Here is a 27,524-nt window from a genome sequence, read left to right on the forward strand (position 1 = left end):
ACTAGCTTGAGAGTTGGGCAGAGAGGAACCTCATGAGGTTCAACAAGGACAAGTGCAGAGTCCTGCATCTGGGAAGGAACAACCTCAGCCACCAGTACAGGCTGGGGGTCAAACTGCTGAAGAGCAGCTCTGCAGAGAGAGACCTGGGAGTCCTGATTGATAATAAACTAAACATGAGCCAGCTTATGTGCACTCGTGGCCAAGAAGGCCAATGGCATCCTGGGATGCATCAAGAAGAGTGTGGCCAGCAGGTCAAGGGAGGTTCTTCTCCCCCTCTACTCTGCCCTGGTGAGGCCTCATCTGGAGTCCTGTGTCCAGTTCTGGGCCCCTCAGCTCAAGAGGGACAGGGAAATGCTGGAGAGAGTCCAGCGCAGGGACACCAAGATGACCAGGGGAATGAAACATCTTTCATACAAGGAAAGACTGTGGGACCTGGGGCTGTTTAGTCTGGAAAAGAGGAGACTGAGGGGAGATCTTATTAACATTTATAAATATCTAAATGGTGGATGTCAGGAGGTTGGGACATCCCTTTTTTCTACAGTAGCTAGCAACAGGACAAGGGGAAATGGGATGAAGCTGGAACACAAAAAGTTCCACTTAAACATAAGAAAAAACTATTTCACTGTTGAGGTGAGGGAGCCCTGGCACAGGCTGCCCAGAGGGGTTGTGGAGTCTCCTTCCTTGGAGTTCTTCAAGACACGCCTGGACATGTTCTTATGTGACCTGATCTAGGTGGACCTGCTTCTGCAGGGGGGTTGGACTAGATGATCTCCAAAGGTCCCTCCAACCCCTACCATTGTATAATTCTGTGAACACATTAAGCACTATGTTCTGAAGGCAGGCTTTGGCTATGAAAGCTCTTAAATGGTCAGCAGTCACAAGGCACGGGATTGTCATAAGAGGAAGATCCTCACATCCCTATCATCTTCTTTTTCTTAGTCTTTCACAAGTAGCTAACAGTGGCTGCTGCAAGACACTCTTCTCCTTTCCATGGTAGAATCCTGTTAAACTAGCAGTTGATTGGGGCGTTATCTTTGCATAATGTGACCCTAGGTCTCCTTGGATACCTGAGAGCTTTGCACAGCTATTAGTCTTCACAAACAGTGTGTCTCTTATATTTCTCTTTTTTTTTTCTTTCAATAGCTCTTTTTAATTCCCCCCCCACACACACATTTTGCTCTTCCTCAGCATTGCTTGATAAATGTTATAAAGTTTCATTACTGTCTGGTAGGTTATTGTTTCCTTTTGTGAGCACGGTTGGTCATCTGGGTTAAGTAATTTTTTATCTTTTGTTCTGCAAAGTCTCCCTTTTCCTTGTGTCAGTGTGACCTCGCCCACAACTGGTAACCTTGCTACAGGTTGCGGGGACAACTCATCCATGTTCCTACAGCCATCTCCTCCACAATTCTGCTGCAATCAGACATGTCGCTTGTCTCACCTCAGAGTCGCAAACAGAGCAGCTGGCTGCATGCCATTTGCAGTGCAAACATGTTGGTGCCTTAAACTTGTGATACAGACAGTCTCTTTTTCATAGCAAGTCTGTACATTCCTACTATGCGAACTGCTTCTGGGATATGAAATTAATCTTGTTTTCAACATCCATAACATCCTTGCCCCTGGGCATGTTTCAGGATGCTTTTTGTACTGCTTTCTATTAGAAGTATATGGGATTGTTGTCTCTTTTTGTGGTCATTTTGTTTCTGCTGCCTCCATTCCTTTGGCTTGAGCTGGCAGTTGTTGGTTTCACCCCTGCAGCAGTTTTTTTTTAGGTGGACTTTTCCTTTAATGATGGAATATTTTAATGTTTCAGAAGGAAAATGTGAATAAGCTTCTTAACACTGATACTCAAAGCTTCTAGGGGGCAAAAACTGTGTATCCTTCTGCAATATTCAACAAACACCTTTTTCTAGCACCTTCATCAAACTAGTCAGCTGCATAATCAGCCAGGCTTCATACTTTTCTCATTACTTTTTTTCCAGGGATAGAGAAGAAATAAGTACATTGCTTTTTGCTACCATTCATCATGTCTGTAGGCTCTTTTTTTGTATCTGCTGGAACTCCTTCCCTCCTGCAACCTAAGCATTTCTCCCCCAAGTGCCAGGCAAGTAGCTACCTGGTGAGCTTGAGACAGAACAGTAAAGGGAGGCAGCCAGTAAAATGACACAGGTTGAGCAACAACTTCATCCAACAGCACTGCATAAGAGGAATTTTGCACCAATTGCAAATGTTGCAGATCAGAAGGGCAGAAAAAGGAGAAACCAGAAGGAGAAACCAAACCTCGGTTTGGTTTCATGAGAATCAGAGTTTCAGGAATTAGGGGACTGGAACACCTTTCTTATAAGGAAAGGCTGAGGGACCTGGAGCTGTTTAGGCTAGAAGAAAGGCTAAAGGAGGACCCTATCAACACTTAAAGAGTGAATGTCAGGAGGATGGAGTGACGCTTTTTTCTGAAGTGTTCAGCAATAGGACGAGAGCTAATGGACACAAGCTGGAACACAAAAAAGTTCCACTAAAACACGAGGAAAAACTTCTTTCCTGTGAGGGTGAGGGAGCCCTGGCACAGGCTGCCCAGGGAGGGTGGGGTGTGGACTCTCTTCTCTGGAGGTTTTCAAAACCTGCCTGGATGTGTTCCTGTGTGACCTGATTGAGGTGGACTCACTTCAGCAAGTCCAGGGTGTTGAACTGGATGGCCTCTAGAGGCCCCTTCCAACCTCTACTGTTCCATTATTCTATGAAACATTCCCCCTGCCATACAGAGAGGGCAAGTGCCCTCCCTGCCAGGGCCAAGGCGGACAGCTGAAGATATCTACATGCTCTCCCTTCCTCTCTTAGACTGTCTTCCTTTGCACTCCACAATGGATTTATTTATGGTGTAAAAGCCAGTTCTGTCCGGAGTAGCCCTGCAGTTGCAACAACCTTAGTCCAGGAAAACCATTTTCCTCACTGAATTTTTTTAAAAGTGTGAGATAGAATTAAAACATATTCTAACATAACATTAGTAGTAATGCAATGTAAAAGCTCAAATAAAAACCATAATTGGGCCTTAAGCTACATAAGTATTACTGTAAATTCTTACTTAACATCTTTGGAATCCACTTGTAGTGCCTCTTAACTACTGCTCTGAACAGGACAGATTAAAGATAATTAGGATAAGATGTGATAATTAGATATAATGCACTCACCCACAAAAATTCTGCAAGAATTTGCAGCTGTGTAGTCCCAGGTGATTTCAATAAAGTGGAACAGCACTTTATATCAATGCAGAATTTATATGCAGCTCTTCAGTGCTTCATATATCACAAATATACTAAAAACAAAATCCATTACTTCCAGTCTTTTTTATAGATATTAATAAATGACGTGCATAACCCTAATTCAAGAGCCTAAAAGAACATGTATGATGTAAAAAATGGCTACTTTAACCAAAGATCAAGTTACAATCCCCAAAATCCAGCTGAGTATTTTTTGCTTAGCTGTAGCAAAGTCTGATATCATCTTCCACAGAGCTGGTGACAAAACTCCCCTAATATAGGAAATTAATATATATATTATAGCATTGTTGAAGTTTAACTTTGTCAATATCTGGAAATAAAGATTGGTTCTGCTACTAAAGTATAAGCCATTTGGTCCTAAAATATCCTCATTACTTGATTTTTGGAATTTGAAAACATAAATGTAAGTTCAAGTCTCATGACTTATAAGTCAATTGCTCTTACTGACCTATTAATAAGAATGGTGCATCCTTTCTGAACTTACTCATTTGTTGTCATATCCCAGTAGGAACACTCATTTTTTCCTGTTATAGAAACTGGACCTGTCGGGTAGGCCAGTCAAAATCACAAATAGTTTTTGATTAATAATTACTTCCTAAATTCCTGTTGTAAGGAAAATATACCTTAGCATTGATTAAAAAAAAAAAAAAAGAAGAAAAAGAAGAAAGGGAAAGCTTGAATCTGGATCCATCTGGAAATTTTCTTGCAGTTGTCAAGAATATTCCCTTGCCTTGGAACAGCAGTTATCTTTAGGTGCAAGGGTCACTGACTTTGTTGTTAGGGTAGTAGAGATCTTAATTGCAAAGCTAGAGGAAAAGAGCAACATTAGATATAACAAACAACTTCTCACCCTTTCCTGCCCCAGATTGAATTGATTCTGTTGTTGACCAGTACAGAAGTAAACCAGACTCCTTGTTCTAACTTTTGGCAAATAACTTGGATTTGCAGCCTTTGTTTTTCATGTGTTTTTAACGACAAAAGTCTAAACCATAAAACCATTGTGAAGGAATTCTCTCTGTCATTCCATTCATTACCAAGGTCTCCTCAAGGGAGGAAAAGTTATGGACAATAATTTAAAATGAAATATAATTTCAGAGGATCAGTCTTTCAGTGATTAAAATTACACATAGTTGAGAAATCAGATTAAGCTGATTTTTGCAAAAATAATTGGGCAGATATTTTTCAAAATTCACCTTATACAAATGTATCATCTGTATAAGGGAAGTCTCATCTTGAGCATATTATCTGAAACTGCTCTGGGCAATGCTTCTGAACAAAATAAAACATCTTTCACTGCTCTCACATTCTGTTATTATATACATTTTCAGACAGCAGGGCCACAAAAGAAGTATTATTCTTTTCCAGTCCCTTAGCTGTCATGATAAATCGATTAAGTTGTAATAATTTCACCTCCGTGTGGTACTTAGTGAGGACAGCTTGAATTCAGAGCCTGCTCTCAATCTATGGTTCATACAGACATCACAGGAGGGGTGCCTGAAAAAAAGAATGGAAGCTATTTTTTTTCCTCATGTAGCTATATTATGTAATACCTGTATCCTGAATCTGAAGACAAACTGTTGTTTATCACTGTAGAAAAGTGCACTGAGGGAGACTTCAAGTGGCAGTTATAAAATATGGGATGGAAGAACTCTTCCCAATATGTACTGAAACAGAAGTGTAGAATTAGTAGATAATAATGTATCTTGGGTAAAGTTATAGATACAGCTCAAAAGAAAGTCAGAAGATAAACAACCCAGAACTTTTTCTTGAGATATTCCAGTTCCTGGGGCTCCTCTTTGAGGATAGTGCAGACCAAGTCCTGTGCTTCCTCACCAGCACTACTTCTTGCTTTCCAGCCTATTCTCAGTAACCAAGAATCTCTGTTACCCTCATGGGGTTGTCTTGCACCTCTCTTCCAGTTCGCTCACCGCTGTGGTTGTCTCAAGTATACCTTATAAACAAGACACAGTTAAAGCTTGGTCTTGTGCTTCCAAAGTGGGAATACTTATGATAAGAGATACACCACCTAAGCACAGAAGTAAAGCTGATGTTCTTCTCAAGCATCACACTTCATCTCTGGCCCGTTTTTTCTGTATCACAGAGATGCCATGACCCCAGAGCTGCATGACATTATATCTTGGCAAGCCCTGTTCTAATGATGCCATTCGTATGCTCGTTTGTAAGATGTGTTTCCACTGCATGTGGTGAGTAGACTAAATCTACATTTTAGAGTGGCAGTTGTCACATCCGTCTGTTGGAGGGTTGTCTAGTTTTAATATGCAGTTACAAAATCAGGCAATACAGCATCATCAGTAACCAGGAATAATTCCAAAGTGGTATTATTTTCCAGTCTAAGTAAATAGTGCTGAATGATTTGGATTGCCAAATAATGTCTTTCAGGTCTATCTTGAAGATAAGCTGTGCATAGTACTGACCTGTTACTACAGACTTGAAAACTAGAGTGTTCCCTAGGGCAAACCTGCTTGTTGTCAAACTCTCCAGTAGCAAAAGCATTTTTTGGAGCATACTAACTTACTCCTAGAATATCCTTTGAGACACAGTGTGAACATTTTTCTAGGCAGCCTTTCTGTCCACCAACTAGCAGCAAACCCATCAGGAGTAAAGTCTTCATAGCCCTGGTGAGGATGCATTGTCTTGGATTCTGTGGCAAGAGTGTATAAAGCTATTTTCCTCTAGTATCTCTGGCCCAGTGTTAAAAAAAAATGCAGAATGCAAAACTGTGATGAAAATGACATGAAATAGCTTCTTTTCAAGAGTGCCAATGGCTAAGCTCAATCTGGCTTTTTAAAAAATAAACTTTTAATGTATTTTGTCTGGATTTAAATAAGAAGAGTTTGACCATTCCTAGAAGAAAGCATCTTCAGTTCCTCTTCATATTAATGCTGATGAACATGTCAGATGCAAAGACACTGTTGTTGTATCTCAGTACCTGGAACTACTGTGTCCTTTTTCAACAAGAACAGCACCAGCACATGTCCTGTTTCTGTACATGGTGAATGGTGTCTGGCATGTGATAATGACTCACTGTCTCTTAGTTTTGAGACTTATAGCCAAGTTCTACTCTGAAATCCATGCAGTTCTGCTTGATTTTCATTACTGTCAATAATACAGTCTAGTCCTGAATGTTTGTAGGGACACTGTCTGCTTGCTACTGCTGTTCTCCACTGTTTTGTTCATGCTGATCTGTTGAATTGAGTGGATTTGCCATGCTGCAATAGTGTGGATTTGATTATCAGGGCCCACAAACTAGAGAATACCCCCTGCTCTGTTTTTTATCTTACCCTGTTTATACACTGTTAGCTTCTGAGTGGTTTCTTTACACTTTCACTGGGGTGAGAGGAGAATCAAATCCTCAGACTGAATACAAACTTCTGCTGGTTCATATAGAACTCTTTATTCTTTGATATTTAAGTAAGTGACAGTTTTTCAAATACCTCTTGCTGTCAGGCTGATTCTGCCCTCAGACTGCTCAATACCTTATTCCCCAAAGACCCCAGCTTGGTTGATGGTATCTTGCACAAACATCTCAGTGTTTCCACTGTCCTCCAGGGAGTGCTGAGAGATACAGCTTGAAACAATATAAATAGACGCCTTTCCACATTTTGAGGATGACAAAAATGCTCCAGCCACTATCTTTCTTGGGAAAAGTCTGAGCTGGAGCACATCACAAATCTCAAGTCCAGGGATGTGCATTGGCTGCATCGCAACCTCACTTTAGAGTGTAACCTGTCTATCTAGACACTGTATTTCCCAACCATTGTTTTCCCAACATCGGTAGGAAAGAAATGTGACTGTAGTAGGCCAGAATGAAGCACTGCTGTCCAACCAAGTCTCCATTGTGGAAAATGGGGGGATGAGAACTCCAGTACATGCTTTGTCACACTTCTGGTGCTTAGGCTAGACATGGGCAAATGTCTGCTTATTTCCCTAACACAGAAAGATAGTGTTTCTGTTTGCACCTTCGGTGAATGCAACAGTATGGTATTTCTCTTGTCTTTTCTAAAAGAGGAAGGAAAAATTAGACTAAGTAGAATTATCTTATCAAGGAGACATTGAGGTGACATTGATTCTGGTGACTCCTCAGAAGGTGAAGATTCATGTCTTCATTCTCCCTCAGACACTCACTTGAGAGGGAGCCTGTAGAAGTCCATGGGACTTTTTGTGCAGTCAATCCGGCAGTACTGAGCCTGCTGTGATGAGGCTGGCATTGCAGGAAGTTGCATACATCAATAGTTTCTTGACCGTAAAGATTAGAATCACCATGAGTCAGCAACACTATCCCAGCTTCACTATCCCATCAAGGTATATGTTGCATATAAATTTATGAACTCCAAGGATATACTTTGGTCTGTGTCAACGACTTACTAGGTCTGATTGAAGTCCTGCATTTCATTTCTCTTGGGAGATTCTGACATTTCCTAATTTGCTTTGGTGTGAATCAGACTGGAGACAGAATAGTCTTTGCAAAATGAAATTTAGAATGAAAAAAACAATCATTTGAGAGGGTCAAAATACTCGGCTTAAAGAACACTAGAAACATTTGCATCCAGTTGTGTTGCATTGCTTTATATTACAATAGCATATAAATATGTAACAGAATTTAGAGAACTTGTGAGTTCTCAGAACAGAACATGGGAGAAGTGACAATCAGAAATGATACTTTTCCAACTTCAAATGTACAAGTGGATGTGCAAAGCATGCCAATAGCATTGCTGCAGCAGCAGGCAACACTACAATTTCCTCAGTGAGACATTAGCAACTGCTACTTAGGTGAATTGGTACTGAAACATTTACAACTGGTGCATCGAGCTGTGTATAGCTATGATATGCCTGTGCAAACACTAACCAAAGCAGCAAAAAGTGAGAGAAAAAGGGTGGATGGAACCACACTCTAGGCCAGCTTCCAGAACCTGTTAATTGATGGTATGAATGTGAGGGCTGAATGGAAAAAAAAAAAAAAGTCAGTGAATAGCTGGGTCATAAAAGTCATGCATAGACTCTCTGTTTCTCTCCCATACATATACGTATATCAAGTCATATGATGGTCCCTAAAGGGTTATACTGAAAACCACATTAAACACATTATTTTCAGCCACAGATGTGAGCAGTCATGGCAGGATGCTACTGTTTATAAAAGCAGAAAATGTGCTTGTGAGGATCAACTGTTCTTCTCTGTTCTTTGAAAGAGTAAGATATAGTCCAGGAAGATTATTGGCTGTTGCTGTGCCTCTGATCTTTTCTAAGGGCAAAGTTAGCTTGACAAAGGAGACATGCAAGGTGAAGCTGAGAGTGCATTTCAGGCCAACACTTTGGGATGATGAAGAAATCTGACTATAGCTTGTATGGGAAATATTTAAGAAAGTGATACCAAATACTGTGGAGGAAGTTATTGGATGACATAAACAAACAAAGATAAGCTGGACAAGCAACAAAACAGAATGTTACAAGAAAAGCATAAACAGGCCATGTCTACTGGCAAAGCAAGAGCATGATCAAAGCAGTGAGGAGATTACATAAACAGCACAAGCAAAGATTTGGGAGCAAGAAGATCAGCAGCTAGAGAATACCCCAGACTATCTAGGAAAACAATTTACCTGGTGGTTAAGTAGTACTGGAAAAGAAGGTGAGCCAACATTATTTGCACTAGGCTGGCACTGTACCTTCACAAGTCTTTTTTTCATTGATTTTACAATGACATTAGGTTCAGCTGAAAAGGGAGCACTATAAAAAGTGACTAACTCTGACCAATCAGGGCTATGGATAAGGTGACAACAATGCTAAAAGATGTATATAACAGCTCTTGCAGTCTCGTAAGAACTGATGGGCAACTGATTAATGGATTCATTCCAAAAGCTGAGAGAACAGGAAGGACTAATGGGCTTGCTGTTCCTTTTCATCACTCTCTTTAACCAGTCATGATGATGTCCAGTGTGTAACACTGGATGAGCAGTGCTCTTCAAACATTCTGTGGGAAAAGACTTTCTTTCATCTGATGAGGGCTGCACACCTCAGTGCCTCCTCTGGCGTGCATCTGTAAACATGTCTATGAAGTGACCAAAATGGATATGTTCCTGTATCCCTAGGGGTGTCTAGTTGCATGGCTGGTCATACAAGTGATCTCTGTCATTTTTTCCAGCATTCATGTGTGATTTTGTCAGAGGTCGTGCAAATTATGTGATGGGAAAAAGTTTACACTGTTGCCATGTGGCAAGCATAGTCCAGTTTCTTCAGTCTCAAAAGAATTTCAGAGGAGAGGTTAGAGAGTAACAAACTCAGAACATCCAGCCTCTATTCTTCTCCCAAATTATGTATGAAGGGCCTGTGGTAAGTGGATAGCAGACAATGAGCTGCTAAATTAAAATTGTTCTGACAGGCCGGATTTAGTCCACAAAACTTTCTGTTGTTTGGGGTTCTCTGTTAGAGACTTAAGCTTCCTAGCTTGCGTAAATGATCTCATATAATTGGCAGATACACTTGAATTGATGAGAGATTCTTGGCTGTCTTAGAGAATTGGTGTAGTTGCCTTGGATTCACAGTAAATGCCTAGAAGATGAAATGGTTGTGTCTAGAAAAAAAAAAAGACCATGTATTGTGTTGAAAGGGAGTTGGAATAATCTTATAAACAGTATCTTCTGTATCTTATCACCTAGAGACTTTAGTGAGTGTTGAGTTTCAAGGATGAGGTTAAAAGAGCACATGCATCAGCCATAAGAGCTGCACAGAGATTTAAAAAATTCCACATGGGATAAAATAGGATGTTTGGAGGCAGATGCACTACCTAAAGGTAAAGTCAGAATTTGGGAAACAATGGACATCTGCCATCTCATAAATCAGCTCTTTGGCAAATAATTGTGAAAACCTGCTTCCCCAAAGACCCTTTGTCCAGGAATCACCAAATGGATTTTCTGCGCTGTTCCATGTCCCTGCACAGAATCCACTGCATAGTCTTTCCAGGGTCTAGGAAGCCTGTGTAGTTAAGAAGTCTGCAGAAACACTCTGAACTTGCTTCCCAAGCAATCACAGAATCTCAGAATCACAGCATCTTAAGGATTGGAAGGGACCTTGAAAGATCATCTAGTCCAAACCCCTGGACCTTCTAGAGTAGGTCACACAGGAACTCATCCAAGTGGGTTTTGAATGTCTCCAAATCAGAGGAAGACTGAGAAATACAGGAATACCGGGTACATCAAATCCCTGACATCTAGGTCTGGGCAAAATTAACTGAATGAGTGCCTTTAGATGGTGCTGACTAAAGTTTTGTCTGTAGAATTCTTTGGATTGGAGAGACATTCTTTCCTCATGAATAATTTTTAAATGTTCCAGATTCTTTTTCACAGTGTCCCTGTCATTTGGGTGATCCCAACTCAGTTAACAGGTTCTTTGATAAAATGTTCAGTACAACAACTGTGTCTTTTCTATGCATTTGTCTGGGTGATTTGATCAGGGAGCTATTTTGTAACCCAAGGATAATTAGAGAGAGGTCTTTACTCTTTTGCAGGACTCTGTTCCCAGTGGTTGTGGACTAACAAATCTTGAAGCTGTATGACAGCTCAGTTGTCCGCTGAAGTGAAAAGTCTGATACTTCAATAATATAGACCTCATTTTCTGTAAGTTCAAAGGAAAACACTAAAATTCATTGCACTAAAACCAAATGACTCCTCTGTAGGAGATCCAGTACTTTGGTTTGAAATTGGATGCAGTTCAGTTGAAACACCACTTGGAAAATGTGAGAGCTTTACTGTCTCTCCATGATGTAAAAGACCATTGAAATAAAAGACCTATGAAGACAGCTGTTAAGATCCACTGAGTGTCAGGCACTTCAAATGCTAAATTTGACAATGACTGCTGAGAGCTGAAGTTGTTTTAAAAAATATCCTTTTTGCACTACAGAAAATAATTTAAAGTTATTATTAGAACAACAACCATGATTAAAATCAACCATTTGTGGAAATTGTTTGTAAAAAGATCTTCAAAACACCAGCAGGTCTTCCAGAGTACTGAAGCAGAAGAAAATGCTCAGGGAAAAAAACTAACAAAAGTAAATGGTCTTACTGAACAACCTTATGAATTACACAGAACTGATCTAAAAGTTAAAAATCTGAATAGTTTTAGAAAGATTGAATGTTCAAGGTGAGACTTTGCCTTTTAAGTACATTTACCTTGATTTTGACTGTGGTATATTTATATTTGCTCTCATTAAGCTAGCTTGTTTGAAAATACATGGAGATAGGAAACGTATAAAAGACAATGATCATATCACACATCACATTTTTAAATTACCTGAACAGATTATCAGAGCAACATTTCTTTTTTAAGCTCAAAGATTGTGTCTTAGAACTTGGACATCCTCTAAGTGCCTGAATGGGAGAGGATTTTCATCAGCAAAACTGCTGAAAGATTCTTGATATGACATCTATTTTCTCCAGTGTTAGGAACGAAAAAGCTTATTATCTAGTCTAACCTTCTAATTTAAGCCCTCTTCATAGACAGATAAGTATCTTCAAAGTTCAACCTGACCTATCCTAGTGTAAATATTTGAGATAGGTTGGTACCTATCACCTACTACCTGGGTTGGTCTGACATGAAAAATCAGCATTGAGTGAGCTGAGAATGTCATCGCAGGTCACTCAGAACAGGTCTGGGATTTCTTTCTGCACTTGCTGACAAATCTGTTCTAAGTGTCATTGAAAAATAAATACCAGAAATTTTTAAGGTTTGATTTTTTTTCCTTTTGAAATCAGTTTTCCCCACAAACATGCACATCTTCAAAGTGATTTCTATTATGAATACTTTCAAGAGGAAGCTTTTTGTTGCCTCATTCTGAGATGTGGACCTTTCTCATCTGTTTTCACTACCTTGTCACGCCAACATGTGAAAGCCTCGGTTATCCCTAACTAATTGCAAAATCTATGTTTATCCTATAAAGCCACATGAAAAATACCGTGTGAGAAGTCACAAAACAAAGTCAGTTCCAAATATCAGGCAAAAAAGTGCTCTTAATTCATGTCTCTGTAGAGTAAAAAACACTGGATCATTGCAACTTGCAGTATATCTGCATCTGTTCTGCAAATTCTACAAGACTGAATACACCAAGTAGAAAATATTTACAGAATTATCCACTTTCATCTGTTTTGAGATTTTTCCACTTCACTTATGGGCTCAGTTCTGCAGGGATCCCTGGCTTACTCTTTAGATAGGATTGCTGCCTGACATACTGCAGTGAAAGACATCACAACTAAAAACCTAAAAACCTGCATGTATATCCTACATGATATTCCACACTCTCATATAGGATAACATTCTATATATGTTAAAGGCAGAAAATACTAGGAATGTATGAATCCAGATATACTTTCAGATTTAAAATATCTGACAACTAAGGAATCTGTGCTGTTAAAGGCTTGCTTTTAGTCAATACCTGTTATTAAAGAATGCAGTACTGGATATTTCCCTCACAGTTTTTGTATTTATTCTGAGAAAGTTATCAAGCGTTTCCACATTGGGTAGAGAAGCTCACTTTTTCAGAGCCCTTTGTTCAGAAAGAGATTGAAGGCAAGAGTTTGATTCCCTGACCAAATGAGTGTCTTCTCTGAAAGAAAAGTATACCTTTTGAGGGCTAACATGCAGCAGGATAAACTCATTTAAGTTCCACAAGAGAACATAGAGACTGATAATAGGATAGGGAAAATATGTGACTGTATGAATCAAGTATATTTGTTCTTCACTTTTTACTGTAAGTCACAGATTAATAGCTTATACTAGCTGTTCAATTGTTTTCAGCAGATGTGTTTAAGACTTTGTGGACAATATATGAACACAAGTGGGAATAGGTTGTTAAATGCTTCTTTATGTCTTGGATCCTCAAAGAATTTCCTTCATTTAAGTTCAGGATGTTAGACAATGCGTTACTACCCTTGGTAACTCTATCCCTCCCACCTCTTCTGTACAATCTTATTAATGTTTCTCTTCAAGAAAAAGAAAGTGGAGTTTGATACCATGGTGACAGTTATCTCCTGCTATTTCTTTTAGAATCCTTTAGTACAGTTACATAGTTCACTTATTAACCTAAGGCAACCACTGACAATAATGCTGGGAGTGAAAGAATAAATCAGAAAACATGAACAGTGAAAAGGTTGTGTTTGGCACTCCAGTCGTACCATTGAGGGAAACTCTACAGTCATTTGTGGAGATAAGGACCGAAGATTCAGGCTTATAGACTGCATACGTGTGTATTTGGAAGGAAATCATCCATAATTACTGTAATCTTAATGCAACAACAGTGGGCCTCTTATTGTAATTTGACTGTCCACTTGTCTCATGTATCCTCTGAACTCTACCTTAGTGGTAGCTGTTAAAAATTCTCCTGAATAAAATCTGAATGCTTGCAGAGCCATTGGAATATTCAGGTTCTTCAAAATACCAACAGAAGTAAGTCATAGAGAAAGACATTTGATCTCTTAAGACTGGATGAGGATTTTTAACATGCCCTTACATTTCCTCAGTACTTTTATAGCTCTCTCGTTGATAATACAATCAACCATACACGATTAATAGAAAGGACCGTTGCATATAAGAGAAAATTATTTCTGGATGAATTGCCTTCCTACTTGATCCAATGGAAATTTCATGTTTTTATCATGTAATGACAATGTTTCAGTTTCAAAATACAGGTTAGGATGGAAAACAATGAAATAAATTCAGAACTCTGCCTTTGAAATAAATGACCTTTTATATTATGAGTATCTTACTTTTCGTCTGGACATAATTGAGTTATAACTCTGCTGTCCTTAACTGTTTATTATTCTACTCTTGGCTGATGAGTAAAGGTCATGCTACACTTATTCTCAGTCATTACTGTAAATGTCATACTGACATGTTGCAAGCTGTGGTGCTGAAGTTGGGACTGTGACAACTGCCTTTACTTCTCAAACCCTTAACTGTATCTTTTTGTCTTTAATATTCATGATCAATTGCATCATGGGGCACTTTTTGCCCTGCTATCCAAGTATGTTTTGCTGGCAGTCATCAACAATGACAAGAAATTTAGCCTTTCTTTCTGCTTGATGACTGTCAGTGAATAGACTGTGATTTCACTGTTTGTTCCCATTATTCTAGAGTATTTGATGAATATCAGTGCAGATATCTTTGACTCTGAGGCTGGGGGGCAAATACTCCTCTAGAAATTTTTTTTTTCATATTTGAGCACAGACTAATGAAAAAAATCCCATGTCATTGTTTCCATTCTCCATTTTTGTATGGAAGTTTTTCAGAAAGAATATTTCTACCTGAGTTTAAAATTCTACTCCCAAGATTACATGGGATTCAACATTTTGAAATTGGATTCCTGTGAGCATTTATGCCAGTGAAACATCATGAGAAAGCTTAATAACCTTGAGTTTAAATTTTTAAATGAATGGAGGTTGATTTGGCTCTTCTGTGACAGCAATCTGTGGGATTTTGATACTACTGGAAGTGTTACAGGTAAGAAGGAATATTAATCTTGTATTTGACTATACTAAATCAATAAGTAGGCTGCTACAACTGCACTGAAAGTTGATTTTTGGTGTTAATTACATGACATTTTCCATCTTCTATCATAATAAATGTTTTCTGCCATATACCTAAACTTCATTTGTATTGGCATTCTTTAACCTCATTCTGCAAGTTGGCTCTTCACAGAATTACAGAATCACAGAATGGTAGGGGTTGGAAGGGACTTTTAGAGATCATCCAGTCCAATCCCCCTGCTCAAGCAGGTCCACCTAGATCAGGTCACACAGGAACTTATAAGTATTAATGAGATCCCCCCTCAGTCTCCTCCAGGCTGAACAGCCCCAGATCCCACAGCCTTTCCTCATAAGAAAGATGCTCAAGTCCCTTGATTATCTACATGGCCTTGTGCTGGACCGTCTCTAGAAATTCCCTGTCCTTTCTTCAATGAAGATCAAATCACCTGATCCTGAGAAATAGAATGCTGCAGGTACTGTACGGAGTATTCTGGGGAAAAATTGCAAGTGCTGCTTTGCTATGTAATAGGTTGACTTTTTACAGTCAATTCAAGAAGTTTTCTGGAAAATATTGTTAGTTACTATTTTCAGTGGCTAACCCCTTGAAGTAGCTGTTTTGTGGCCAGAAGTAGCCCTTAGAGGTAGCTCACAAGGCCAGATTGCACCAGTAGTCAGGAAGAATACTCAGCATAAGTAAACTTAGCAGAAATTAAACCTTAGAAGTGCTCTATGAATGGATTTCTACTGCACAGAATAATAACAAGATGGGTATGATGAGACAAGCTCCTCATATAACATGGTCAGAAAGAAGGCCAACACTGCACAACACTGCATTTAATGTATTTACACTGTGTTTCCATGAGTCCATCTTTATCTTTTATCTATGTCATATCTTCCAGGATTATAAGGATCTTGCTCATTGGGATGGGTTGACCTAGGCTAGCTGACAGACACCTAACTGCTTGCTCTGTCCTCTCCTTAATGAAACAGGGAGAAAATAAGATGGAAAAGCTCATGAGGAGATCACTTACCAAGCCTTGACTTTGGGGAAAACTGATATCATTTACTGCCAGTTCCAGGGTAGGATAGTCCCAAGTCCTCTGCCTCATGCCCCCTGGACAATGCAGGGGGATGAGGAATGGAGAGCTGTGGTGAGTCCAAAACAGTTCCTCTCTGTCACTTCTTTCTCCTCATACTTTTCCCCCACTCCACTGTGGGCTCTCCATGAGCTGCCACTTCTTTCAGGACATATCCACCTACTCTGGTATGGGATACTCCATGGACTATGTTGTAGACATCTGCTTCTGTAAATGTCTGTCCTAAATGGAGAGGGGATCTTGGTAAGCTGTGAGAATGTTTTCTCTGCTTAGTTGTGATTTTCACATACATTTTATGTTATTTAGCAGCTAATAAAATACTGTGATTTGTATATTTTCTTTATTCATACATGCTGCTTTGTCTTACTGGAGACAAGCTCAACAGCAAATTAAACACTTAAATGGATGTACTTCAGCAAGTTAGAGCACCATTAAGAAGAACAGGGCAGTTCTGATTCCTTTTGGTACCATGGAAGTGTATCTACTGTGAATTTACTACGAGCCTGGTTTATGCAACTTGCCGTAGAAGAAAAGATGTATAAGAAAAGGCACTATCTTAATAGTAAAAAAATAGGAACTTCTAAAATTGTAGTGTGTGGCATAGTCTACTTTATGGCACATTGATGTCATATATTTGTGGAATCAGAACATTTTTCACACTTGCATATTTCTGTTCACAGTGATAGCATAAATTTGGCTAAATTCATTGTATGATATTATTCTCTAAGTACAGTACCAGTAGGTTATATTTTATCTACAATATGTCTCTATCCCAGTATTTATGTTTATAACTCTTCCTTAGAGTACAAAAGTATGGGAGAACACTTCTGGGATGACTAAATTGATGAATCTAATGCAGAATACACTAAGAATACACTATTTATTTAGCTCTCCTGTTGTTAGACACCTCTCACTAAAACAGTGCTTGAAAATACGGGTGATCTCTAATTCTACCATGAAGAATTAGTGATCCACTTGATCTCCGTACTCTGTGGAACTGACTGATCAGGAAAACATGTACGTGAGTGCTAGAGTATGTCCACTCTAGTTTCACTTCACTGCTGTTCTCAGCCTGCCCTTCTGCTAGACAGAACTGCAGAATTTTAGTCCCTGGGCACTTATCTCTGAAGTTATAGCAAATTTTGAAGGGCCCTTCAGAGCCTTATGGAGCTGTGAATGGAAAGATTATATCCTGCTGAGTTGCTAGGAAAATTTTCATCAGCTATTGTCAACTTCTTTTCTTGTAACGGAGGCCAGGGAGAATGCTTGGCTTTTACTCTATGCTTGGTGAGGAACAAAAAATATCTGCTGGAGTTTCTGTACTGTCAGCTGGAATATCAAACTGATGTAGAGTATTCTGGAAACCTTCATTTAGACCTATGTGAGCTCAGTTCAGAAACAGCCCAGTCTCTATGGTTCTGTACAATGTTAACATTAGTGACTTCTTGGTCTGCTTCAAAGCACGGACCAGTCAGACAGACATGTTCTCAAGCCATGAGTTACACAGGGAATCTTTTCCCTAGGAAGAGGAAGGAGACTTTTTGTTATCAGACCAAACTTCCAAGATGAAATCACTAATCACAGGCAGATCCCCAAGAGACTTTGGCCACTCCTACCAGTGGAGCTCATCTGGGCACGACTTCAACATTAGGCAGTTCCTGACCTGCTGATATGCAAGTGTGTGTGGAAATTACAGTGTGCTGAAGAAACATTCAAAATATTTTCACAGGTCTCTCAAGAGCTCTTGCTAGAATTGATGTGCCTGTTCTCTTATCCCTTGCTTTTTTCCATACAAGAGCAGAAATGCTCCATGGGAAAGGCATATTAACTAATGCAATTTCATGTTCTGAGCTGATTGCCATGGCAGAGACTGTGCACATATACAAGAAGAGATAATTCTTCCTCTGAAGAGCTCTCAGTATAAATAACAATGACGATGATGATGTAAGTCTTGGTGAATCATCATAGGAAGTTGTTGACTTATACATAGGGAGGCCAGGCAAAGTGCATGTTTTCAGTGTTTGCTTCCTTTGGGAAAAGTGGTCTCGGCTTTGTGTCTGCCAAAACACTGTCATTCATAATGTCTTCCCAGCACTGCAGTTCCAAGTGGCCCTGCATAGTTACCTTTATTTTTTTTCTAAAGGCGTTCCTAGATGATATTGACAGTTTCAACTGTATGTGAAAAAAATACCCGGCAGAATGAACTTTTGAGTGACGGTAAACTAGGAGGGATTGTCTGACTGCAGTTCAAATTTAATGATTAATTAAATTATAATGCTATAAATTGCTATAAATTCTAATGCTGTAATGCATTTCTGATCATACACTTGAAAGCAATGATGAAATCTGCAGCAGCAGCAATGAGGAAGCAGCAACAATCAGCTGCACAGCCATGCAGAGAACATACTTATAACACAGCATGTAGGCAGTTTCTTCCTTGGTTGATAGCTACATGTAGCAGCAATGACAATATTCTACGTGTTTTCAAAGTACTTCTTAGGTGAGACAGCAAATGTTCAGGCTGTAGGAGACATAGAATCATAGAATCATAGAATGGTAGGGGTTGGAAGGGACCTTTAGACATCATCCAGTCCAACTCCCCTGCAAAAGCAGGTTCACCCAGATCAGGTCACACAGGAATGCATCCAGGTGGGTTTTGAAAACCTCCACAGGAAAACTTCCACATCCTCCCTGGGCAGCCTGTGTCAGTGCTCTATCACCTGAAAAGATTGGTGTAAACAAAAGTGGGTGGCCTTAAAGTCAATTTGTTTTCTCCTTCCATTTGTGAGTACTGCCCAAGGTGTTGTCTGTCTTAAAGTGAAGCTACCGTCTGTGAATTATTGGGGTTATACTGGTAAGAGAAGAGATGGACAATGTGTGGCTTGTAGCTAATTCATTTCCAGAAGTCAAGTTCATCTATAAATAATATAAACTGAATTTATCTTTGGTTGCACATGGGTTTTCCCAGCAGCAGTGCTTGTATAAACAGCTCCCATATCTCTGTCACTGCCCTCTTTTCCATTCCCTTGCTAATCCCTCATTTATACTGGAACAACTGCATGTGAGGTCTGTGCTATGAACCAAATGATGGAACTCGTGCAACTGAAAAACCCTTTGCACTTTTTCTGAGTTATGAGTTATTTTTAAGCAATATTGTTGTCAAATGTGATGCTTTGCTCTTAGCAGCATGGAGTCTGACTACTCTCTGTTCCTCCTGAAGTGGGAGGTAGTTCTGTAGTGTCCTTACTGCTACTAATGTGCAGAGAGAGAGTGTGAGTGCTGATATTAAAAATGCCATGGTCATGCACTATCAAAATGATGATGGAAAATTATAGATGGTTCATAGTCATTGCTTAAGTTAGCAGTCTCTTTTATTTAAAAATCTTTTTTCTGTATTAGGGATAGATTATTCTCTGTGATTTTTTTACCTGATTTATAAGACAAATGGTGTTACTGAATGTAGGATGGTCTGCGTAATGAAGGACTTACCCTTGGTGAATGGATAAGAGGTTAAAGACTTGTTGGCAAGCTTATAATTCATAAGTCAATGGGTCCTGATGGATTGCATCCAAGAGCGCTGAGGGAGCTGGCTGATATGTTTGCTAAGTTGCTCTGCATCATTTTTGAACAATCATGGAGGACAGATGAAATACCTGAGGACTGGAGAAAGGCCAATGTCATGCCAGTCTTCAAAAAGGGCAGGAAGGACGACCCAGGAAACTACAGGCCGGTTAGCCTCACCTCCATCCCTGGAAAGGTGATGGAACAACTCATCCTGAATGTTATCCTTGAACATATGAAGGAAAAGATGGTTATCGGAGGGAGTCAACATACATTCACCACGGGGAAATCCTGTTTGACCAACCCGATAGCCTTCTATGAGTGCATAACCGGCTGGCTAGATGAGGGGAGAGCAGCGGATGTCATCTACCTTGACTTCAGTAAGACTTTTGACACTGTCTCCCATAACATTCTCATCAAAAAGCTCAAGCAGTGTGGATTGAACGAGTGAACGGTGAGATGGATCGAGAACTGGCTGAATGATGGAGCCCAGAGGGTGGTGATCAACGGCACAGGATCGAGTTGAAGGCCTGTGGCCAGTGAGGATCTACAGGAGTTGGTTCTGGGGCCATTCTTGTTCAACATCTTCATCAGCGGCCTGGTTGAGGGGACAGAGTGTATTCTCAGCAAGTTTGCTGACAATACCAAACTGGGAGGACTGGCTGACTCCCCAGAAGGCTGTGCTGCCATTCAGTGGGATCTCAACCGGCTTGAGAGTTCTGTGATTCTATGATTACCAGTGAAGTGATGATTGTTACTGGCACTATGATGGTGTAAAATGTTGTCATGTGTTTTGTTTTTCCACAACATGTTGATGATATTTATTTTCTTGTATCTTAAGACTGCTGGAAAAGGGAAAACTTCTCATAGAACTTCTTAGGCAATTTGCTCTCCTTTCAATAGAAAATATTAAGATGCTTACCCAACTGTCTCCAAATTACAGTGCAGTATTAATTGTTGCATTGGCAGCACTCATATTCTCTTTAGAGTTTCCTGCCTTGAACCTGCTGTGTTGTGCAAGTGAAGTGTCATGGTTTGACCCAACTAGCACAGCAGCATCATGACAGTCTCTCACTCAGTGCCCCCATTCATCCTCACCTTTGTTAGGATGGTAGAGGCCCCAGAGAAATGGGAGTAGAAAGATAAGCAAGGTTGTTGTGGATTAAGACAAGGGCAGAGAGGACTCGCTGCCAATTACGGTTCTGGGCAAAACAGACTCCGATACTCAACTTAGACAGGAAAGTAGGAAAGTTTATTCTACAAGAAACGGAACGGAATAAAAGCAAAATGGGAGTAGGATGATGAGAAAATTACAATCAGCACTTTAAGATCTCCATCCCCCATCCCTCCTTTCTTCCCGGGCCCAGCTCACTGGTCCCGATATCTCTACCTCCTCCCCTTCAATGGCTCAGGGGGGCAGGGAATGGGGGATGTGGTCAGTATCTCACAGATGGGCTCTGCTGCTTCTCTCTGCTCAGAGGAGGATGACTCCTGGCATTCTTCCCCTGCTCAGATGTGGGGTCCCTCCCCTGGGACACAGTCCTTAATGAACTTCTCTGGTGTGGGTTATTCCCAACAGCTGCAGCTTCTGCCGATACACGGTCCCTCACATGGGATGCAGTCCTTGGTGAATATTTTTGGTGTGAATTCTTTGCCACGGTTACAGTTTCTGCAGTTTCAGGGTCCCTCTCTCGGGACAAGGCCTCCTCCGGCCATCGTCGCTGTCCCTGGGGCCTTTAATGAAGTGAATCGCTGCTCCTGGTCCAGGGTCAGCTTTAGCAAAATGAGTCTCTGCCCCTGATATGGGGTCATTATCAAAATGAGTCTCTACTGCTGATGCAAGGTCTTTAAAGAAATGAAAACAAATCTCAGGTTCATCAGAAAAATCTCAGCTTCTCTCCATAGAATGCAGGGGAGTCTCCACTCCAGCACACCTCCTCCTCTCTTTCATCACTGACTTTGGAGTCCGCATGGTTGTTTCTCTCACTGTTCCTACTCCTTGCACCACCACCAGCCAGAAGAAGAAGGGAAAGAAGAAGGAAGAAATAGGAAGAAGAAGGAGGAAGAAGCCTCCTCTTCTGGTTGCTTCTTAAAAAGTGATGGTGGAGGCATCTAATTGGATCAGCCCCAGAAGTGAGTCTGGCTCAGAGCTGGGGAGAGTTGCGAGCAGCTTCTTACAGGAGCCATCTTTACAGCCCCTTCCCCCTTACCAGAAAAGGCTGTCATGTCAAACCATGACATGAAGTCAGCAACGCATTTCTGCTGGTTCTTCAAGCCCTTAGTCGTAGCCCAAAGCAGTTTGATTTGGCCTTCCTCAGCCAAATCTGGCTTTGTCTTCCCAGGGGATCACCACTTTTCACATTCCAGATAGTGAAGGAAAAGGAAAAGAATTACTGCTCCTGCAACTGAGTGCTATGAAAATACTACTTGCATAGACTGAGTAATGTTTTCCTTGATGGTCAATGGGGGAAGGGATTCTGAGCATTCATCATGAGCTGGCAGCACTGCCCTTCCTACTGTCTCTGCAATTGTGACTGAGAATGCGGCATGGTTCACCCGGAGACAAACAAAGATGACAACTCCATATAGTGAGGAGCATTTGTGCAGATTATTGTGTGCAATGGTACATACACTGATGAGCAGGATGGCAGTGAAGCTTTATATGAGATATTCCTCTATGAGTAGATAAAGCCAGTAAGCTGTGAAGACATATAACCTTTCAGTATCTGTGTTGATGAAGAACTAACGCTAGTACTTCCAGAGCTGATATTCTGTACCATTTGGAGAGATGATTTGTGAGTATGTTTTTGAGAGCAGAGTAACAAACCTTGCAGCCTAAAGCACAATCTCATTGTGATGGATGGAAGTCATACAGCATTCTTGTCAGTTATATACCAGGTTCAGATTTTTGTGGGATGAAGATCCGGCGTGCCTGGGTAGGGAACAAAGGTCAGACAGATGGGAAGTGAATGCTGCAGAACTGTGATGAGTCATTTTAAGTCCCATATTTAATTGATTCATGTAAGAATATCATAAACACTCCTATGACTTCCATCACAATGATTATGCATACTGCAAGGGTTGCTTAATGAGGCTTACCCAAGTCTCTGCCAGCCCTACCATTCTGCAACAAAAGAAATAATGGAGCATTGTAATAACTGAGCCTAAAGATGCCTGTCTGTAAACACAGAAAATGTCTGTGAGCAGAGATGATTTCTTTCCACTGGAAGGGCAATGTAGGCCTACATGTGTGCCTGCTTGCACGTATGTGCACAAGGCTTTAAGGAGGAGTGTGTCTGTTCGCCGGAGAACAAAAACTGTTTGTGCTTGTAATGTGCGAGTAATTAAAGTTGCTGAAGCATTATTAGTGTTAGACACTGAACAGAGGCTTATTCGGCAACAAGGAGAAAATGTGAAGGTTCCAGTGGAAACAAGAATACTTTGATACACACATCATGTCTCACAACAGTAATAAAAAATTAGATTGTGAACTTGGGAGCAATGAAATTGCTAGTGATAAAGATTTTTTTTTTAAGGACTTAGAAGAATTCAGTGTTATCTTCCAAACTGCTGGGTTATCAGAGGAGGCACTGTGTGTTGTGGAGGAGTTCATTACTGTTGTAGTTGGTGCCACTGTTTTGAGTTGGCAGAACGTTGTGAGCACAGCTGGGCCAGGAGGAGGATATTCACTCACAGCCGAGCTGACTGACCAGCTGTGTGTTTACTGAGTGCTGCGCAAAACTATCTCATCAGGCTGCTGCCTTTCTTGAACTCCAGTGGCAAGCTAAGGAATGGTGCCCAAACCACTGCAATAATCAGATCTCAATGACAAGAGGTGGTCAGCGTGCCTCCAGGGAGCCCTACTGGGGCGTGCATAGAGAAGGCAACAGCTACATAACTGTAAAGGAGTGCAGAATATATTCCTGCTGGAACCTGTCCCAGATTCTGTAATTCCCAGCCCCACTTCTGGTCTCAGGGGAGCACAAAGAGGGTTTTTAGTTAATCTGTATTTAAGAAGGAAAGACTTCTGAGTCCCCTCCTCATTTACACAGCAGAGCAACAGAAGCCATCATTTGCTGATTTTTAGTGAGTTAACAATGCTAATTTTCAGTTTGTTTCTGCTGCAATCAGAAAACAGCAGATAACCTCCACCTCAGCTAATTTAATGCCTACTGAGTTCCCTGAGGTTTCTCTTTTGTGATCCATGCAGGCAAAAGGGAGGGGGAGGAAGGGCCAACTTACCATTAGAGACACTGTCAGCTGCCAGCTGGACAAGTCTGAAAGTGATCCATTTTTGCTGATTATTCGGAAAGCTCTGATGGTCTCCATGAGTCTGGCACTGTCATGCATGGCAGGGGTTGCTGCACATAAAAGCATCAACTAGACTGCTCCCTAGGGATTTACAGTGTGAGTAATAGTGGGTTAATTTCTCTGAAAATTTCTGAAAGGGATGAGTGTGTATCAATAAGTTGTTCCAGATGACTAAAATAAAGTGTCAGAAAAGCCTCGAGGGAGTCATATGATATTGTCAAGGAGACTCTTTCCCTCTGTTCTTAAAGGTGGCTTGCAATGTTAAAAAAAAATTAATTAAGCAGCTTTTGACATTTAGTGATAGTATTATGAAGGAGGAAGAAGATCTGAAAGTTACTTGATTTGGTTTAGCCTATCCCTACCAGGAGTGAGTTTCTTTAATGTAGAAACATCTATTACATTCTCTGCTTTACAGTGAAGTACAGGGGCATGAAGTGCATGCTTTCTTAGCCTTTAATTGAAACTGAGATTAATGGACTGGAGCTTGAGTCTTTTTTTTATGCCTTTGAGCTCTTTATGTAGCTATTGCTCAGATGTTTGAGTTGCATAAGTGTTAACCAAAACAAAGGATAAGATTACACAGCTTTTGCAGTGGTTTAATTAAATTGGTGCAACCCAAATTCAGTTTTGTTAGGTCAGCACAAAACTCCATGCATAGGCAAGCCCAAAGCCTTTTAGAGAACGCAGTGAAAACTTTCTCACTTTCACATTTTGCTCCTGTTTTATTTCATTGGTTCTTCTGGTGAAGTGAGGCTGCTAGTTCACAGCTAGTCACAGAGGCTTCTGGGAACTAGAGTGTAAACAAGACCTGAGTAAAGAAAACTAACTGGAAACCACCCAGTAGCTTTATCATTGCCCTTTTCACTTTTTGGACAAACAGACTACTGACCCAGGAAGGCTAAGGGACTACTGAGACCAGGAAAGCTAAAGGCCTTCTAGAAATAAACCTAGCCAGGAAAGTTCAGGAAAATAAGAAGGGGGTTTCAGGTACATTGGCTGCAAAAGGAAGATTAAGGGGATGTGGGCCCACTGCTGAACACAGAGGGTGCCCTGGTGACTGAGGATGCAGAGAAGGCTGAAGTACTGAATGCCTCTCTACTTCAGTCTTTACAGCCAAGGCTGGCACTCGGAAAGCGCAGTCCAGGAAGGATAGTAAGATGGTCTGGACAGCAGAGGACTTGTCCTGGCTGGAAGTGGAAGAAGTTAAAGACTTTTTCACAAAGCTTAATGCTCATAAGTCAATGGGTCCTGATGCGATGCATCAGAGAGTGCTGAGGGCACTGGCTGACGTGGTTGCTAAGCTGCTCTCCATCATTTTTGAACAATCATGGAGGACAGATGAAATACCTGAGGACTGGAGAAAGGCCAATGTCACACCAGTCTTCAAAAAGGGCAGGAAGGATGAGCTAAGAAACTACAGGCCAGTCAGCTTCACCTCCATCCCTGGAAAGGTGATGGAACAACTCATCCTGAATGTTATCATTGAACATATGAAGGAAAAGATAATTACCAGGGGGAGTCAACATGGATTCACCAAGGGGAATCCATTCAGCAAGGCTTTTGACACTGTCCTGGATTTGGCCAGCTCTTGATCCACCTCACCATCCACTCATCCAAGCCACACTGTCTGAACTTGCTGATGAGGATGTTATGTGAGACAGTGTATGTTCTGGGTTTGGCCAGGATAGAGTTAACTCTCCCCAGCCTTGCTGAAGTCAAGGTAGATGACATCCACTGCTCTCCCCTCATCTAGTCAGCAGGTAATGCCCTATAGAATGCTGTCAGGTTGGTCAGACAGGATTTCCCTTTGGTGAATCCATGTTAACTCCCCCTAATAACCATTGAGTTGGAGGCCTGTGGCCAGTGGAGTTCTACAGGGATCAGTTCTGGGGCCAGTCTTGTTCAACATCATCAACAACCTGGATGAGGGAACAGAGTGTACCCTCAGCCACTTTGCCGATGACACGAAACTGGGAGGACTGGCTGATTCCCTAGAAGGCTGTGCTGAATGGCAATTCAGCAGAATTTTGACTGGCTTGAGAGTTTGGCAGAGAGGAACCTCATGAGGTTCATCAAGGGCAAGTGCCCGTCAAGAGGAACAACCCCATGCACCAATACAGGCTGGGGATTGACCTGCTGGAGAGCAGCTCTGTGGAGAGGGACCTGGGAATCCTGGTTGACAATAAACTGAACATGAGCCAGCAATGTGCCCTCATGGCCAAAGCTCATGGCATCCTGGGATGCATCAAGGAGAATGTGGGTAGCAGGTCAAGGGAAGTTCTGCTCCCTCTCTATTCTGCCCTGGTGAGGCCTCATCTGGAGTACTGTGTCCAGTTCTGGGCTCCTCAGCTCAAGAAAGACAGGGAACTGCTGGAGAGAGTCCAGCGCAGGGCCAACAAGATGATCAGGGGACTGGAGCATCTTCCTTATGAGGAAAGGCTGCGGGAACTGGGGCTGTTTAGTCTAAAGAAGAGAAGACTGAGGGCAGATCTCACTAATACTTACAAGTATATAAATAGTGGATGTCAGGAGGTTGAGGCATCCCTATTTTTCTGTTGTATCCAGTGACAGAAGAAGGGATAATGGAAAAAATGTCGAACATAAGAAATTCCATTTAAACATAAGAAAAAACTTTCACTGTACAGGTGAGGGAGCCCTGGCAGAGGCTGCCCAGGGGTGTTGTGGAGTCTCCTTCCTTGGAGGTCTTCAAAACCTGCCTCGATGCATTCCTATGCACCTTGATCTAGGTGGAGCTGCTTTGTCAGAGGAATTGGACTGGATGATCTCTAAAGGTCTCTTCCAACCCCTACCATTCTATGATTCTATGATTCTATAACCCTATGGGAGAAAGCTGTGCTGAAAGCCCAAGGAAGGCCCAGGTGCCTTGTAAGCATAAGACATTAGGTCTGCTCTGGGACCTGGAAATCAATCTACTCTCCAGTGACTCTTCCCACCGGCTCTGAAGAATGACTGTCCTCACACAAAAGATGCCTGGCATCAGGCAGCAAACTGGCACATCCAACCAACATGGGATTAATTTCTCCCCACTGTTATTCCATCCCAGGACTGAAACGAACAGAAAATGAAAACAGTACTTCCGTGACCTACTTTTATCCTTGAACAAGAAAGGGAAGCATGGGTAGCAAAAGAGACGTGTCTTAAAATTTACAGTCTATCAAGGAAAGAGATGACCAAGCACATTTGTTTTAGGGATACCCTGCATCTGCATTGCCCCGTCCTCTTTTTTGCTTTTTCTCTTTTCTTTTCTTTTCTTTTCTTTTCTTTTCTTTTCTTTTCTTTTCTTTTCTTTTCTTTTCTTTTCTTTTCTTTTCTTTTCTTTTCTTTTCTTTTCTTTTCTTTTCTTTTCTTTTCTTTTCTTTTCTTTTCTTTTCTTTTCTTTTCTTTTCTTTTCTTTTCTTTTCTTTTCTTTTTCCTTTTTTTTTTGGTCAATTATACTATTTTATTGTCCATGTGGAAAAAGATAAATTTGGCCATTTGGCCATGATTTCCAGGCCTCTGGCCTGGATAGTAGAGCCTGGATAAATAGCCATTTTCAGGCCGTCTCTTTTATTACACAGATGGTATGTGCTTTCACAATAACTCAGTTGCAGCTCAGATATCTCTTCAGTATGTCGGACTCACTGTGGTGTGTCACATAGTGCAAGCTCACATACTTTTGACTGTGAAATATTAGATAGAAGTACATCAACTTTAATTACTTCAGACTTGTGAGGATTTTGATTAAGTGAAGCACA

The sequence above is a fragment of the Colius striatus genome, chromosome 4 (assembly GCF_028858725.1).
Source record: "Colius striatus isolate bColStr4 chromosome 4, bColStr4.1.hap1, whole genome shotgun sequence".
NCBI classification, from domain to species: Eukaryota; Metazoa; Chordata; class Aves; order Coliiformes; family Coliidae; genus Colius; species Colius striatus.